This window comes from Malaclemys terrapin, chromosome 4 (assembly GCF_027887155.1).
Source record: "Malaclemys terrapin pileata isolate rMalTer1 chromosome 4, rMalTer1.hap1, whole genome shotgun sequence".
NCBI lineage: Eukaryota > Metazoa > Chordata > Testudines > Emydidae > Malaclemys > Malaclemys terrapin.
In genome coordinates, this window is record NC_071508.1 from 132861086 (window position 1) to 132876444 (window position 15359).

Consider the following 15359-nt stretch of genomic DNA (forward strand, 5'->3'; position numbering starts at 1 on the left):
TCCCCCCACCAACACAGGATTGGTTGTTAAGGGCCAATTTTCCTGGTTCCTCCCACCCCCCAGTCCACCCACAAAAGTCTGCTAGCCCACACTCCATTTGAGGGCAGTCCTGTTTTTTTATGGCCAGGGCGCCCGCACTGCCAAGAGGTCAGGAAGGCAAAGGACTTGGGGGCCTTGGAGCCGACCCTGAAGTTGGGGTATCTAGGCACCCAGCAATCTCAGAGAGAGGTCCAGAAGGGGCAAGGGAACACTCAGACACAGCCTGAACAGGACTGTGGACTCTGTCAGGCTAAGGGACATGTGTGGGAGACCTGCCCCTACCGTGGAGGTGGGGCCTAAGAATCCCAGGGAGGACCCACAGGAACCAACAGCGGTAGAAAAAGAAACCCCTCCGAAGGGCCAATATGTCCGGCCAAGAAGAGGCCAGAGCTGGTTGAGCCTGTGGCTCATTAAAGGTGGGAGGTGAGTCACAGGGCAGAGGTATAAAACCTTTGGCTGCCCTGTTAAAGAGCCGGCTTCCACCTGTTTCCCTGTAGGGTGGCCGGGTGTATGTAGGGTGACCAGATCGCAGGAAGTGAAATATCAGGACACATTGGGCGAGCGGGGTGGGGGGAGGGGAGAGGACAACAATGACAGACACAGGTGCACAGAGCCATGAGAGGGGGCCCTAGGAAGCTGCGAGAGGGGTTGTACGGCCCCTGCTGCAGCCCGCACCACAAGCCACAGGGCAAGGACACCTATTGAATTCAATGAGAATTTTGCATGTGAATTGATGTACCTAGTTCTAAGATTATAAAGCCAGAAGGGATCTGGTGATCACCTGGTCTCACCGTCTGTATAGCACAGACATAGAACTTTCCCAAAATAATTCCTAGAGGATAGCTTTTAGAAAAAGCTTTTAGAAAAACACCATGACCCTTAGTATATTGTTAATCGTTAATTACTCTCACCCTTGAGATATCACAGATATCTGCTGACAGAAGAGGAACTGTGAAACTCAGGAATTCTGGGTCTATTCCAGGCTCCTGAATGGAGTGGTCTCTAGTAGCCAAAGACCCTTCTTCCCCGTCCCCTCCAGTCTATGTCTATCCTATTGCTGTCTAACCCGCCCCAGCTCCTCATCTGATTTCAACTGCCCCCCACTACAGCTCTGGATTCCTTGTCCCAGTTTCCTGGTCCTGTCTCACTCTCCTCTCTCCCCGCCCCCATCCCTCAGATGGGATGTTCGTTCCAGACTGGCAAAATTATAGGCTTCCCAACATTTCAACACTTCCCATTCTAAATTTTCGGTTGCTTAACTATAGGCTAGCTCTGCCTACAACAAAGCATATTCAGAACCTCTGATTAAGGGGATTATAAGTGTAGCAACCTCCATCATAGCTAGTCACCAAAGATTGAACCTGAGCCATCCAGACTTAAAAGCATGAGCTTCTACTACTTGAGTTCAAGATATAACTCCCTTAGCTGGTAGCTATACAATTATCCTCTAAAAATCCACAGAGGAGGGCACAAAACACATGTTGGACAGTGAATTACAAAAATGCCAAATATTATTATTAGACCTGCAATACTTTTCACAATGAAAATCAGCAGGGGATAAACTGGGAGTTTAAGAATATTTGGAAAACAATTTTAGAATAACATTCAGTGCTGTGGTTTAAAAGAAAAAAAACCTGTTAAAACTCATAACAGCAGTATTCAGTGTTTGAAAAAAAAAAAAACAACTTTTAGGAGCTCTGGGATACAAGTTATGAATGTTGAAACAGGAAGATGTTATGCGTAGTTACCACTTGGGCAAGGCGGTGTGCTATGTAATACTTGCAAGATTCCACTGTAATGTTTTACAATATATAGCAGCGCAATGCTGATTCCATTGATATTGTTGAGCAATTCATGCTGATTTTATTTTAGCCCACATCTTAATAGTTTTGAATACTATAGATCACAATTTTCAGTTCAATTGGTCTGAACATGCAGAGCTTTAAAACTGCTATCCTCTAAACTGTATATTAACTACAATTTTATAAACCTGCATGTCAGAGAACTGTGTGCCACTACTACTAGACAGTGGCACAAGGCAATTCAGTGTGAATCACAGCAATATAGGACTGGAAGGGACATCAACAGGTCATCTAGTCAAACCCCTGCACTGAGGCAGGACTGAGTAATAACACCACTAGACCATCCTTGACAGGTGTTTGTCTAACCTCTTAAAAAACTCCAATGACTGCTATTCCATAACCTCTCTAGGTAATTTGTCCAGTGCTTAACTACCTTTACAGTTAGGAAAAACTTCCTAATGTCTAACCTAAATCTCTCTTGCTACAATTTAAGCCCATTGCTTCTTTTTCCTACATGTCCTGAGTGGGACGGGGGTGAGTCCAGGCAGTGGGATTGGGGGGAGGGAGGTTGAGGAAATCGGTGGGTGTGTGGGGATGGACCAGGGAAAGCAGGGTGGAGGAACTGACGGGGACAGGACTGGGACTGGGGGAGTCGGGGGGGCTGAGGGGGATGGGACAGGACTGGGATGTGGGGAGTCGGGTAGGGGCTGAAGGGAGCATGAATGGGACAGGGTAGAGAGCTGTGTAGAGTGGGGTGGAGCGGGGGAGACAATGGGGCTGGGCTGGGGAGGGTCGGGGGGTTGGGGAGAGGGACAGGGTCTGGAGGTGATAAGACAGAGGGGAGCAGGACTGAAATGGGGGGAAGTTGAGGCGGTGGGACAGCAGGGGGAGTGATGGGGGTGGGATGATGGGAGAGGCTGAAGAAGAGATTTGGGGTAGGGCAGGGACTGAGGGCAGTGGGTTCGGGGTGGGAGGTACAGGGGGAACTGCGGGGGAGGCTGAGGGAACAGGGTCAGGGTGGGGGCTGAGGGCAGTGGGGCAGGTCTACACTGACACCTCTCAGCATTGCTGTGCTGGGCAGACCAGCGCCAGCGCTACCCTGGCAATGGAAGAGTCCTCAGTGGAAATGCAGACTTCATGACACAGACCCTCCTCGTCACTTCAAACCTGATGCTGCTCTGGTCAGTCGCTAGGCTCTTGTCACTTTCAAACTCATGCAGGGTATCTGGCTCTTTTTCAGTTCTCAGGTTAAGAAAAGCCTCTGCATTTTGTGAGGGCTTCAGCATTCACATTCCTACTTCACAAACTGTCTGCCTGACACATTGCTCCCAGGGCATTCATCTTTATTCATTATCGGCAGGTCCATCAGATTAACGAGCAACACGGGGAGGCAACACAATGGTGTCAAGGATTTTTAATTTTTCAAACCACTTTGGCCTCAACAGGGATAACAGCAAATCTGGACAGAGCAGATGGGTGTCAGGATAGGTTTGGGTATTTATTTATTTTTTTAAGTGAAAATGTTTGGGTCTGAGCAAAGGCTGCAAACTTCCCTTTGGAAACCTCTGCTGATCTTTTGCCCCAGGGGCTAACAACAGCCTGGAATCCGGGACAGATTTCCACATCCATGCAGGGTGAGATGATCGGGGGGGGGGGGGGGGAGGAGGAGGGGAGGGACTGTGGGGGAGGCTGTTGGAACAGGAGCAGGGACTGAGGGCAGTGGATTGAGGGTGGGGGGCACAAGGGGGACACTGCGGGGCAGGCTGAGGGAACAGGCTAAGGGTGGGGGCTGAGGGCAGTGAGTCGGGTGAGATGATCGGGAGGAGGGGAGGGACTGTGGGGGAGGCAGAGGGAACAGGGTCGGGGGGCTTAGGGCAGTGGATTGAGGTTGGGGGCCACAGGGGGGGACTGCGGGGGAGGCTGAGGGAACAGGGTTAGGGTGGGGCCTGAGGGCAGTGGGTCTGAGGGGAGCCCCCCCCCCAAGGGACCTGCCAGGAGGCCAGGTGAGCCCAGCAGTGCTTACCTGGAGCGGCTCCCAGGAAGCATCCATCAGGCAGGTCCCTCCTAGTCCCTCTGGCCCCTTCCTAGGGTCAGGTCAGGTCAAGGGGAGGGGGGCAGGGATGGGGGGGGCTATCTGCCCGGCGACCGCTGCCTGCTGCCGGAGTCTACAGGCCCCGCCCTGCTGCAGCACACAGGGGAGCGAGACCTCCTCGCTGCCTCTCTGTGTGCCAGGGCAGGGGCAGGGCTGTGCTCTGCAGGCTCGTGCTGGCCAGGCAGGGGTCCCTGTGGGCTGGCGCCGCCACGCCGGGAGCTCACTGCGCGCTGCCCCAGGGCCCAGGGAGGGAAGGTGAGTGGCGCCGGCTTGCCTCCGTCCCCCTCATATAGGGTGACCAGACGTCCCGACCTTACATTGGTCGGGACACGGGACAAGTCCCCTAAAATCGGGACTGTCCCAATAATATCGGGACGTCTGGTCACCCTAGGTGTATGGGTCAAGACCCTTAGCAGGGAGCCCAGCTGCAGGCCCTAATGAGGGCAGTGTGACATTGTGCAGTCTATGTGGTTTTATAAAAATATGGTAATGAATGAATATAATGTAACTGGAATATGCTTCATGCAAAGGATCTCTTGTAAGGTATCATTACAAATCTTATAATCTACAGAGTGTGGTCATCCTATTTGTATAACTGTACCACTCTCCTAGCTGGGACTAGAAATATGAAATATAACTGTGAGGGCCTATTGTAATTATGCAAAGTGTGGGCCATTAATGGTGGTTTGGAATCTTAATGGCTCCCATCAACCATGACAATTGACTGGGGCTCTGTTTGCAAGCAAGCCTTCCTGTGAGTCAGGCTGGAAGGAATGAAGGCTTGGGGTCGTATAGTGACATGTGATCATATCACATGAACTGCAATCCATCTTTAATCTGATGCTTTTCCAGCAAGGGGGGGGGGGTGGAAACCCAGAGAGAGACAAAGCATTCCCGCTTTATGCAAAAGATATATAAAGGGGTGGAAGAGAACAAAGAGGGAGAGGAGCCATCGTGAGGAATCCTCTAGCTACAACCTGAGCTGGAACAAGAGCTGTACCAGGGGAAAGAATTGTGCCCAGGCCTGGAAGGGGTCCAGTCTGAGGAAAAAATTTACTGAAGCATCTCTAAGGGTGAGATTATCTGTATTCAGTTTGATTAGACATAAATTTGTGCATTTTATTTTATTTGCTTAGTGACTTACTTTGTTCTGTCTGTTGCTACTTGAAACCACTTACATCCTACTTTCTGTATTTAATAAAATCACTTTTTATTTATTAATTAACTCAGAGTATGTATTAATACCTGGGGGAGCAAACAACTGTGCATATCTCTCTATCAGTGTTATAGAGGGTGAACAATTTATGAGTTTACCCTGCATAAGCTTTATACAGGGTAAAACAGATTTATTTGGGTTTAGACCCCACTGGGAGTCTAACCCAACTAATTTCTGTGAGCTGTTTTCAGGTAAACCTGCAGCTGTGGAGCAAGTAATTCAGACCCTGGGTCTGTGTTGGAGCAGACGGGAGTGTCTGGCTCAGCAAGACAGGGTGCTGGAGTCCTGAGCTCGCTGGGAAAATAAGAGCAGAGGTAGTCTTGGCACATCAGGTGGCAGCTCCCCCCACCTCTGGCCTGGGGAGCCGTGCAGCAGCTCCCCACCCCAGCTCACCTCTGCTCCGCCCCCTCCCCGAGCCCTGCGGCAGCTCCCCCCTCCAACCTGAGGCACCCCCGCGCGTGGCAGCTCCCCACCCCAGCTCACCTCTGCTCCGCCTCCTCCCCGAGCATGCCGTCGCTGCTCCACTTCTCCCACCTCCCAGGCTTGCAGCGCCAATCAGCTGTTTGGCGCCGCAAGCCTGGGAGGGAGAGAAGCAGAGTGGGGCGGCGTGCTCGGGAAGAAGGTAGAGCAGAGGTGAGCTGGGGCGGGGAGCGGTTCCCCTGTGTGCCACCCCCCTTACTTGCTGCAGGCGGCCCTCCCTGTGCCCCCCTGCCCTAGCTCACCTCCATTCCACCGCCGCCCCGGAGCACACTTTTGTCCGCCCCCCAACCACTTGGCAAACTAGGCAGCTGCCTAGGGCGCCTAGTGGTTGCACCGGCCCTGCTTTTGCATAAGGCGGGAACCCTTTTTCCCTCTGGGTTTCCACCCCCCCCCCCCCCCCCACTGGAAAAGCACCAGGTTAAAGATGGATTCCAGTTCAGGTGACATGATCACATGTCACTGCAAGACTTCATTGCCCACTTGCCAGCACACACATATACAGGAAGACTCACAGGTAAAACGCAGCCATCTGCGGACAATGGTCCTGGTTAATGAGAGTCATCAAGATTCCAAACCACCATTAATGGCCCACACTTTGCATAATTACAATAGGCCCTCAGAGTTCTATTTTAAATTTCTAGTTTCAGATACAAGAGTGGTACATTTATACAAATAGGATGATCACACTCAGTAGATTATAAGCCTTGTAATGATACCTTACAAGAGACCTTTTGCATGAAGCACATTCCAGTTACATTATATTCACTTATGTTTTTATAAAACCATATAGACTGTACCGTCACAATGGTGCTAAGTTGTGTTGTGGGAAACTCCATCTTCTACAGGGTGTGAAGGATGGAGATTCCAAGATGACTGTTGAATGTAGGGCCACTTGAATCCGCCCCTGAATCTTAGCTACCTCTGAACAGGAGGGATCCTTCCACAATCCTGGAAGGATCTACAGGACTACAGCCCTGTGAAGCGTCAAGGAGCAAGACAAGGATGTGAAGTCTTGAGTAGTGGGTCATGGCACACAGCCCATTTACACTCAGACTGTGCGCAGGGAGCTAGCGATGGCCCATGGCACTCACATGGCGCAGCCACGGCAGCACAGAACTATTGACGTATCGGAGGAGAAGGTGGGCGTTTTACTGTGTGTTCCCTCCATCCCTGTTCTTCCTGAAAAATCCATGACAATCTGCCAGCAGTGTTCAGAATGCAAATGCAAGGCAGATGCCAGCAGCAACATTGGACCAGATCCTCATCTGGTATAAATCAGTGGAGTGCTATTGACTTAAACAGATTTATACCAGTGGAGGATCTGACCTGTTACATCCAGATTATGGGTATAGAGTTTACACAAAAGGAACTTATTGTTGCTTTGCCTCTAACCTTTCTATCCCCCTCAGTGATATGCCCCGGGCCTCTGCTTTGCTCCAGGGTCCACTACTCCAAGACCGGGTCTCTGGCGTCAGCGCATCTTTCTCACTATGGCTCCTTCAGCAGGGCCAATGCCCTTGGCCTTTCCCTCTTGGGAGCTGTGCAAGCGGCAGATGTCTGCAGTGACACAGGACAGCCTTTGCAAAACAGGACAGTGTTGATTAGACACCAGGTGGCTAAGTACTTTGGGTTCAAAAGGCAAAGCCAAGCCTAAATGCAGAGCTCTTGCCCCTGGTCTGGAAGGCAGCCTGCATGCACACTTGAAGCTAACCTCCCCCTCTGAGTCTCATCACTGAGCCTGTCAGCTTTTCACTGACACCCTGGGCAGCCTCATCCAACTTACTCGACCCCCACAGGTGGCCAGATAGCAAGTGTGAAAATTGGGACACTTTTGGGGCGGGGGAGGGTGCAGTATAGTTGCTTATATAAGACAAAGCCCCTAATATCAGGATGGTCATGATAAAAATCGGGATGTCTGGTCCCCTTAGACCTTCCCACCCCCCCACCCCAAATCTGAAAACTCAGGCTTTAGGGATTCAACACCGAAAATAACTTTCTTGGGGTTCAGCTTAAAAGTTACAAGCTAAACAAAAGCATCTTGGGTTAGCACAGAGGAACCCACAAACCAAAATAACCAAAAACGTTCCTAATCGCATCTGTCTTAACTTTTCCTGTGCTACTTACATATCTGGGGTTCCAAATGAGGAGTTTCTAGGTATGATGCTGATGATTTCCCATACCGGCTTAAAGCTTACAGCTTGTTGCTGCCTTCCCCTCTCTCCAGCCCAAGAGACAAAGACAAAACCTCCCACACCCAGCAGTTTTTTCCAATTTGAAAGGGTACAGCCTCCCTATTGGTTCCCCTGGTCAGGTGCCAACTCAGGTTAAGCTTCTCTAAACCCTTTACAGTTAAGGCAATTAGGGTACAACCAGGGGTAACTCCAGGCATCAGCGCAGCAAGCGCATGCCTGTGCCGGGAAGCCACGGGAGGTGGCCTGCCAGTTGCTGTGAGGGTGGCAGGCAGGCGGCTTTCGGCAGCGCACCTGCGGGAGGTCCACTGGTCCCGCGGCTTCGGGGACGCCGATGGCGCAGCAGCGGCGGACCTCCTGCAGGCGCGCCGCCGAATCCGCGTGACCAGCGGACCGCCCACAGGCGCACCGCCAAAAGCTGCCTGACTGCCGTGACTGGAGTGGCAAAAACCATAGAGCCACCCCTGGGTACAACTGTCAAGGAGGATTCTATCACTACTGACTGGCTGGGTGTCCATAAAAGGGAACTACCTTCCCCCATCCCCATTTATCACACCAAGTCTTATGATTTTATCACAAATCTGGCAAGATTTTGTTTTTCTTAAAGCTCCAGCTTCTGAGGCCTGGGTTCACACGGGAATCTCAGCTTTCATTTTCTAGCCTTGCTGGCTGCAGAGGAGAGCTTGGAGTTCAAAACAGGACCCGAATGCACCCTAGAGCCTCAAAAACCAAAAGGCAAATGAAAAGCACCCCCTTGTTTATTTACTAATTTCAGTCTCATGATTTTCTGGACGAGACATGATTTTTCAATACCTAGAGGTGCAATCCTGTTTCTAGGCTTTGTGATTATGTGCTTAGAACTATACAAGGCGCCACTATAGACAGTTGCTGCTCTGGGCCTTTTCACCTGTTAAGCTTCCAGGAAAAATCCAAGCCAGCCTGGTACCAACAGAAGCAGGTGGAAATTGAGGAAAGCTCTCACCCATGTAATATCAGGGTGGCGAGGGCATTTGACAGCTGTGGGTGAGTGTTGATCAGCTTTGCAAAGAAGCAAATCTTGAGGCAGGATTTGAATGAGGAGATGACAAGGCCAGGGGCTCTTGAGTGAAGAGCTATTTATCCTATAACATGCATTTGAATGTTAGTGAATCGGCCTGGTTTTATTGGGAAAACACTTCATTTGCCAGGACAGTGAAAGCAAGGATTAATGATGTATGTATTAGTAAGTATCTCACTCTTGGGTAGTAAGTAGCAGAGCACCATTAAACTGGTGACTTGCTGTGTTTGCTGGCTGAAAAATGCATTGTCTACCACTAACCCACAAGGGCAGACTGGGCGACACTTGGATTAGTTTTCGGAAGAGGGGCAAACTGCCTGCATTACTGCTGGATGCACTCCAATCCTTTTCTTAAGGATTAGAAACTTGGTCTGCAGATTCAGAACCAGCTCCTTCCTGCTGAGTGTTTTGCGAGCTGCCTCTGAAAGTCTATCTGCTCTGGTGGATTGGGTTGGTTTCTAAGCCAGTCCATACCTATGCTATGATGCCTTGATTTGAGGGCTGATAACATAGTCAGTAAGGGCCACATCCTGCTTGCTTTACTCCAACTGGCTTCAATGTGAGCACGTGCAGATTTAAGGCAAGCAGGGGTGACCTCAGAGTTACGTTATTACTCTCAGTAAACCAGAGCTTTAGGATTCTGCTCTTTTCCCAAGTTTGTGTTGTATCCGATCTAGTGTAAGTTTATATGAAGTTGATCAAATATATTGAACAAAAATTAAAAAGAAGGGATAAAATTCTGGCCAAGCTTTACCATCCCACCTGTGATTATTTTTTGCCCATTCTATAGAGATGATTTGAGAAAGTACAAACTGATCCCTAAGAGGCTCTTAACTGCCAATAGATACATGGTTTGATTACAGAAAAGGACAAACTAAACTCCTGGCATTAGAGGAAGTGTTAGAGATAAAGTTTAGCAATCTGGTCAAATCAAGCCCCTCCCGCTTTCCATTCATGTTCCACAGCAAGACTAAATATCTGTAAAATACAGAGAAAGATCTAGTTTGGGGGCACTGACGTTTCAAGTAAGGAGCTTGATTCTCAACCAAGTGTTAATTATTCCCCAAGGACATGACTGGAATAACCTGCATTTATTCAAGACAGATGAAATGGTCTTGTTACAATGGTGCACAATATCAGGGAAATGCAGTGAAAATGATGGTCTGCAGACCCTTTGAGAGAAATTTAGGGGCCCCGTACATCATGTTTGCTGGGGGTCCCACACCCTCCCATTTCACTTTATTTACACAGATGTTAGATGATTTGGGGGACCCCTGAGCTCACCTTTTCTCCCCCCTTCATCAACACTGATGGCCGGTTTCTGTATTCTAGATTGTAGTTTGTCTTTACTAACATTCCATACTAAGTTACTTAGAATAATAGCAGTGGCCAGCAATTCTTTGTACTTCATCAGGCAGTGCCTTTCATTGAAGCATCCCAAATCACTAACAACATTAAGCTTCTCAACTCCATTGTGAGGTAGATAAATAATATATTACACCCATTTTACAGATGGGAATGTATGAGGAGAGAAATCTAGTGATTTGTACAATACCACACAGCAAGCAGGTAGAGTTGGGAATAAACTATCTAATAAATGCATATTATGGAGGTGCATACACAGCTGAGTTTTAAATTTATACACAGACATAGTCTATGCTGGGATTTAGGGGATATATAGTCCAGACATGCTGCTGACATCATGACCACACCAGATTGTAGGGTAAGCACTTTAATGTCATCAGAACCCCATGGTGTTAATATATTTTTTATTTGATAGGTCAGATGATTGATTTTCTATACTGTTTTTTTAACCTGACTTTTTTCTTTTCAGTTTATTTAAAAAAAACAAACAAACAAACAAACAAAAAAAACACCACACACCACTCTCTAGCCTGCATTAGCTGAAAAGCAGAATCTTGAAGTCACATATGTTGGTCACAATCCTGTATTCAGTTTCATGAAGTCAATAAAATGTATACACACAATTCTTCTATGTCCATCTTTTTGCCAGTTCTGTAATGTTTTACAGAATAGAAACAATGACACCAACCAATAGTTAACACTTGTATTGGTCACCCTTTAACTTTGCCTCAGACAAGTAAGATTACCTCAGCATTTGCTATATTCCCTATACTTCCTTATAGTTAGCAGGGGAAATACCTCAAATCTAGTAAATACTGAGTTTCTTATTTGTCTAAAACAAAGTTAGCAGGTTTTGAAAGGGTGCCCACCGGCAGGGCTAAGTATTATTACACCATACAAGGTTATAGGACTATGGGGAAAAAGGCCACTTACTGTGCTTTCCATCTGCCAGCTACTATTAAATATTAACCAACCCTCAGCACACCTGTGTGAGTCAAGTAATCTCTTATTAACAGATGAGGAAATAAGTAAATTAAGTGGCTTGCTTGGGGGATGTAGAGGAAGCCAATGAGTGAACCAAAATTATCACTTGCAAGTTCCTGCTCCCGCCCAATCCCAGTTAATATTTGAAACAAGTACACCAGGACTTGACACAGAAGTGTTTCTGGCACCATTACTAGACCCTGATTGTACAACTGGATCTGTGCAGGTGGGCTGCCATTGAGTGCATTAGAGGTCCATTGTCTCAGGCTGAAGGGGAACAATTAGATCATATAGGCTGATGGGCATATCACAAGTCATTAAATGTCGCCCAAATATCCCTATGGCAAACCAGATGACCTCAATTAAACTAAAGTATTTTAAATTGATATAAAATTATTCTACTTAATTGCCAGGGGGCAAATTTGTCACGTACACATGGGAGAAAGAAGGACAAAATGCAGGGTCAGCTATAGGTAGTCAGGAAGTTCCTTCAAGAGGAAATGTAGCCAAACTCCAAACCTGGAGACAATGGACCTTTCTGTGCCTGCGTCCTGTAGATAGCTAACCGCTTAGTTTGCAAAATAAGCAAGGAGAAGGGGGCAAATAGATGAACATTAAGGAGTCATAAGAGGGGCAGATACATGTAGTTTGCTAATTATGTATGGTAATGATGGCAAATTTTGGCCAATCATAGCGCGATAGATTATCATAAGCAACTGCATATAATGCTTTGGCGTAAGTGTTTTCTTTGTTCTTGCTGACTTATGAGCTCGAACCCAATTGCAATTGAAATAAACGGATCGCCCCTCCCGGGGCTCCTTGCTTGATTAGCTGTGTCCGTCTCTCCTTATTCCTCAGCTGGAACTGACAGAAATTTCTATGACATAATCTTCACCCTAAGCTGTGGTGTGCCACAGGCAGCAAACAGCTGAGACTGAGGTTCCACCAATGTGGAGGCCCTGCAATGGCAGGGAATTGATTGGGTGAGATGCATCCAGATCCTCACAGATGATCTGTGCCACTTGTTGTGGAGTGTGAGGTGGTGTGTCACTGTCAGTGCAACAGAACCCCCATTAGCCAGGGAGTTCCTCTTGCTTGGGGTTTCCCCCTTGTGCTAGGCAGGGTCAGCTGGTCCTGGTGCTCTGAAAACCCCTTCACTTTTTAAAAAGCAACAGAGGGTCCTGTGGCACCTTTAAGACTAATAGATGTATTGGAGCCTAAGCTTTCGTGGGTGAATCCCACTTCGTCAGACGCATGTAATGGAAATTTCCAGAGGCAGGTATAAATATCTCCAGACTGATTCTTGCCTGCATATTTATACCTGCCTCTGGAAATTTCCATTACATGCGTCTGACGAAGTGGGCATTCACCCACGAAAGCTTAGGCTCCAATACATCTGTTAGTCTTAAAGGTGCCACAGGACCCTCTGTTGCTTTTTACAGATCCAGATTAACATGGCTACCCCTCTGATACTTCACTTTTTAGGTCTCTCAGGGGGCTGGAGCTGAAACTGAAAGGGGAACCCAGGCCAACCTACTCCACTGGGCTCCAGATCAGGGCCCTTAAGCTAGACAGGCAGATTTGGGCCTCATCAGCTCCTGCTGTGTCCTCATCTCCTTCCTACCTCCCCTGGTTGCTGTAGGGTTTTCTGGCTTGTAGGTCCAGTTGTCTCTTCTCATGGTGTTGTCTCTGCACGGCTGGCCAGAAGTTTCCTTCTCTGGCCAGTTTGCTCCTCTGGCAGACAACATGCCCCTCTGTATCCCAGCTCTTTTATTCTCCCAGCTCCTGTGAGGCTGCCACTCAGCACTGGCCAGCAGTACCTGCTTTAACCCCTTGGTTGCTGGGCCAGCACCAAGTATATACACCCCATGACACAGAGGAAGGTGTGTGTGTGTGGGGGGGGGAACAAAACAAAGGTCCCTACCAGTGTGATCTGGAGGAAAATTCCCAGCCCCAAGTTTGGTGATCAGTTTGACCCTGCACATGTGAACAAGACACACCAGCCAAGCATCTAGAACAGAGGATTTTCTGTATGACCACAGAGCATCTGTGTGCCCCAGCTGGTATCCTATTTCTAGCTGTAACCAATCTCTCATGCTCCAGAGGAAGATGGAAAAAAAAAAAAAAAAAAACCAGATTTCAACAGTGCATCGGGGGAGGGGGAATTTCTTCCTGGCTCCTGCACATGACTGGTTTAAATACTGAAGCATGAGATTAGATTATAATCTTTATGATACAGAGCTACAAGTGTTAGGAATCTGTTGAGGGGAATGTAGGCAATCATGCTCTCCCCAAGGCTCATGAAAGAAAGAAATGAACACAGGAACTAATAGATTCAGAGACTGCAAGGCCAGATGTACCATCTAGTCCAACTCCCCTCATATACAGGTTACAGAACTTCTCTTAAATTTCCAGCCACGGGATCTTGTTCAGTGGTGGATAAACACATGGGCCCATGGGGCCCGGGCCCAGAGGCCCCAACCAATTTGGGGGCTCCCATGGAATGCCAGAACCTATATAGAAGTGCAGGGGCTGCCAACACTGGAACTATGGCCCCATCCCCTGCTCCTTCTCTTCCGCTCCCCCTGGGGACCTGCCGCCCTGCTGCTCCTCTTCCCCCTGAGGCCATGCCTGAAGCCAGAGCCGGGCAGTGGTAGGGTGACCATATTCCCCCAACCCCTGAACCAGAGCTGGCCCAAGCCACTTGCCCAAGTGTGACCAGGAGTCCCAGGGGAGCCACGCTGTAGTTACTCAATTAGGGTGAACTCCAAAGAATGGGGTAGACAATCCCCAAAGTTGGTGGATAGCCCAATATTTTAGATTTACCAAATCAGCACAAAACAGCTTCTATAATACCTTACTGGTTACCCCGAAGCCAACAACACTGTTCCCTTAAAGCAGTGGTCTCCAACCTTTTTACGCCCAAGAACACTTTTTGCATTTAAGGGCAACCCAGGATCTACCCTGCCCCTTCTCTGAGGCTCCTCCCCTTTCCCAAAGCCCTGCCCCACTCACTCCATTCCCCCCCCCCCATCACTCATTCTCCCCCACCCTCACTCACTTTCACTGGGCTGGGGTAGGGAGTTTGGGTGCAGGAGGGGGCATGGGGTGCTGGCTCTGGGAGGGGAGTCAAGACTGGGGCTTGGGGTACAGAAGGGGATTCAGGGTACAGGAGGGAGTTTGGGGTGCTAACTCCAGGAGGTGGCTCAGGGCTGTGGGTTGGGCTGCGGCCTCCCGCCAGGCAGCACTTGCCAATGGTGGCTCCCGGTCATTGGTGCAGCATGGCTGCCGCTAAGTGCCTACCCCAGGCCCACACCGCTCCCTGAAGGGGCCAATGCACCCCTGTGGTCCCTGTGGGGGGGCGGGCTGCACATGGCTCCGCACACTGCCCCTCTCTGCAAGCATTGCCCCCGCAGCTCCCATTGGCCAGAGCTCCCCATTCCCGGCCAATGGGAGATTCAGGGGTGGTGCTTGCAGACAGGAGCAGTGTGCAGAGGGAGACCCCTACCCGCCCACCCCTGGGGCCACGCTGGCCGCTTCCAGGTGTGGCGTGGGGCCAGCGCAGGCAGGGAGCCTGTCTTAGCAACAGCCCCGTTGAGCCACCGGAGATCACGATCAACTGGGAGATCCTCTAGGATTGACCAGTCGATCACGATGGACCAGTTGGTGACCACTGCCTTAAAGCATCCCAGCCTTAGGCTCCACCCAGACACCCAAGTCAAATATGATGAGAATTATTGAAAATCTTATTCATCATATAAGAAAGTTCTACCAATCCCAAAGGACCGGACACATTACCCCCCAGGTTAATGAATATTCCAGATTTTACCCAAATACATGCTTACAGCCAATTCTTATTAACTAAACTAAAATTTATTAAAAAAGAAGAGAGAGTATTGGTTAAAAGATCAATATGCATACAGACATGAGATCAGATTCATAGTAGAGATGGTGAGCTTTGTAGTTGCAGAATTAGTCCATAGTTTATAATCCAATGTCCATATTCAGGGTGATCCAGATAGGACTGAAGATCTCAGTGTTATGACTTAAGCTTCCCCTGCATGAAGCATCAAGCAATTCTGAAATAAAAAGGATCAGGACCAAAGGGTTTTTATACAGTTCCAGGTCTTCTTTT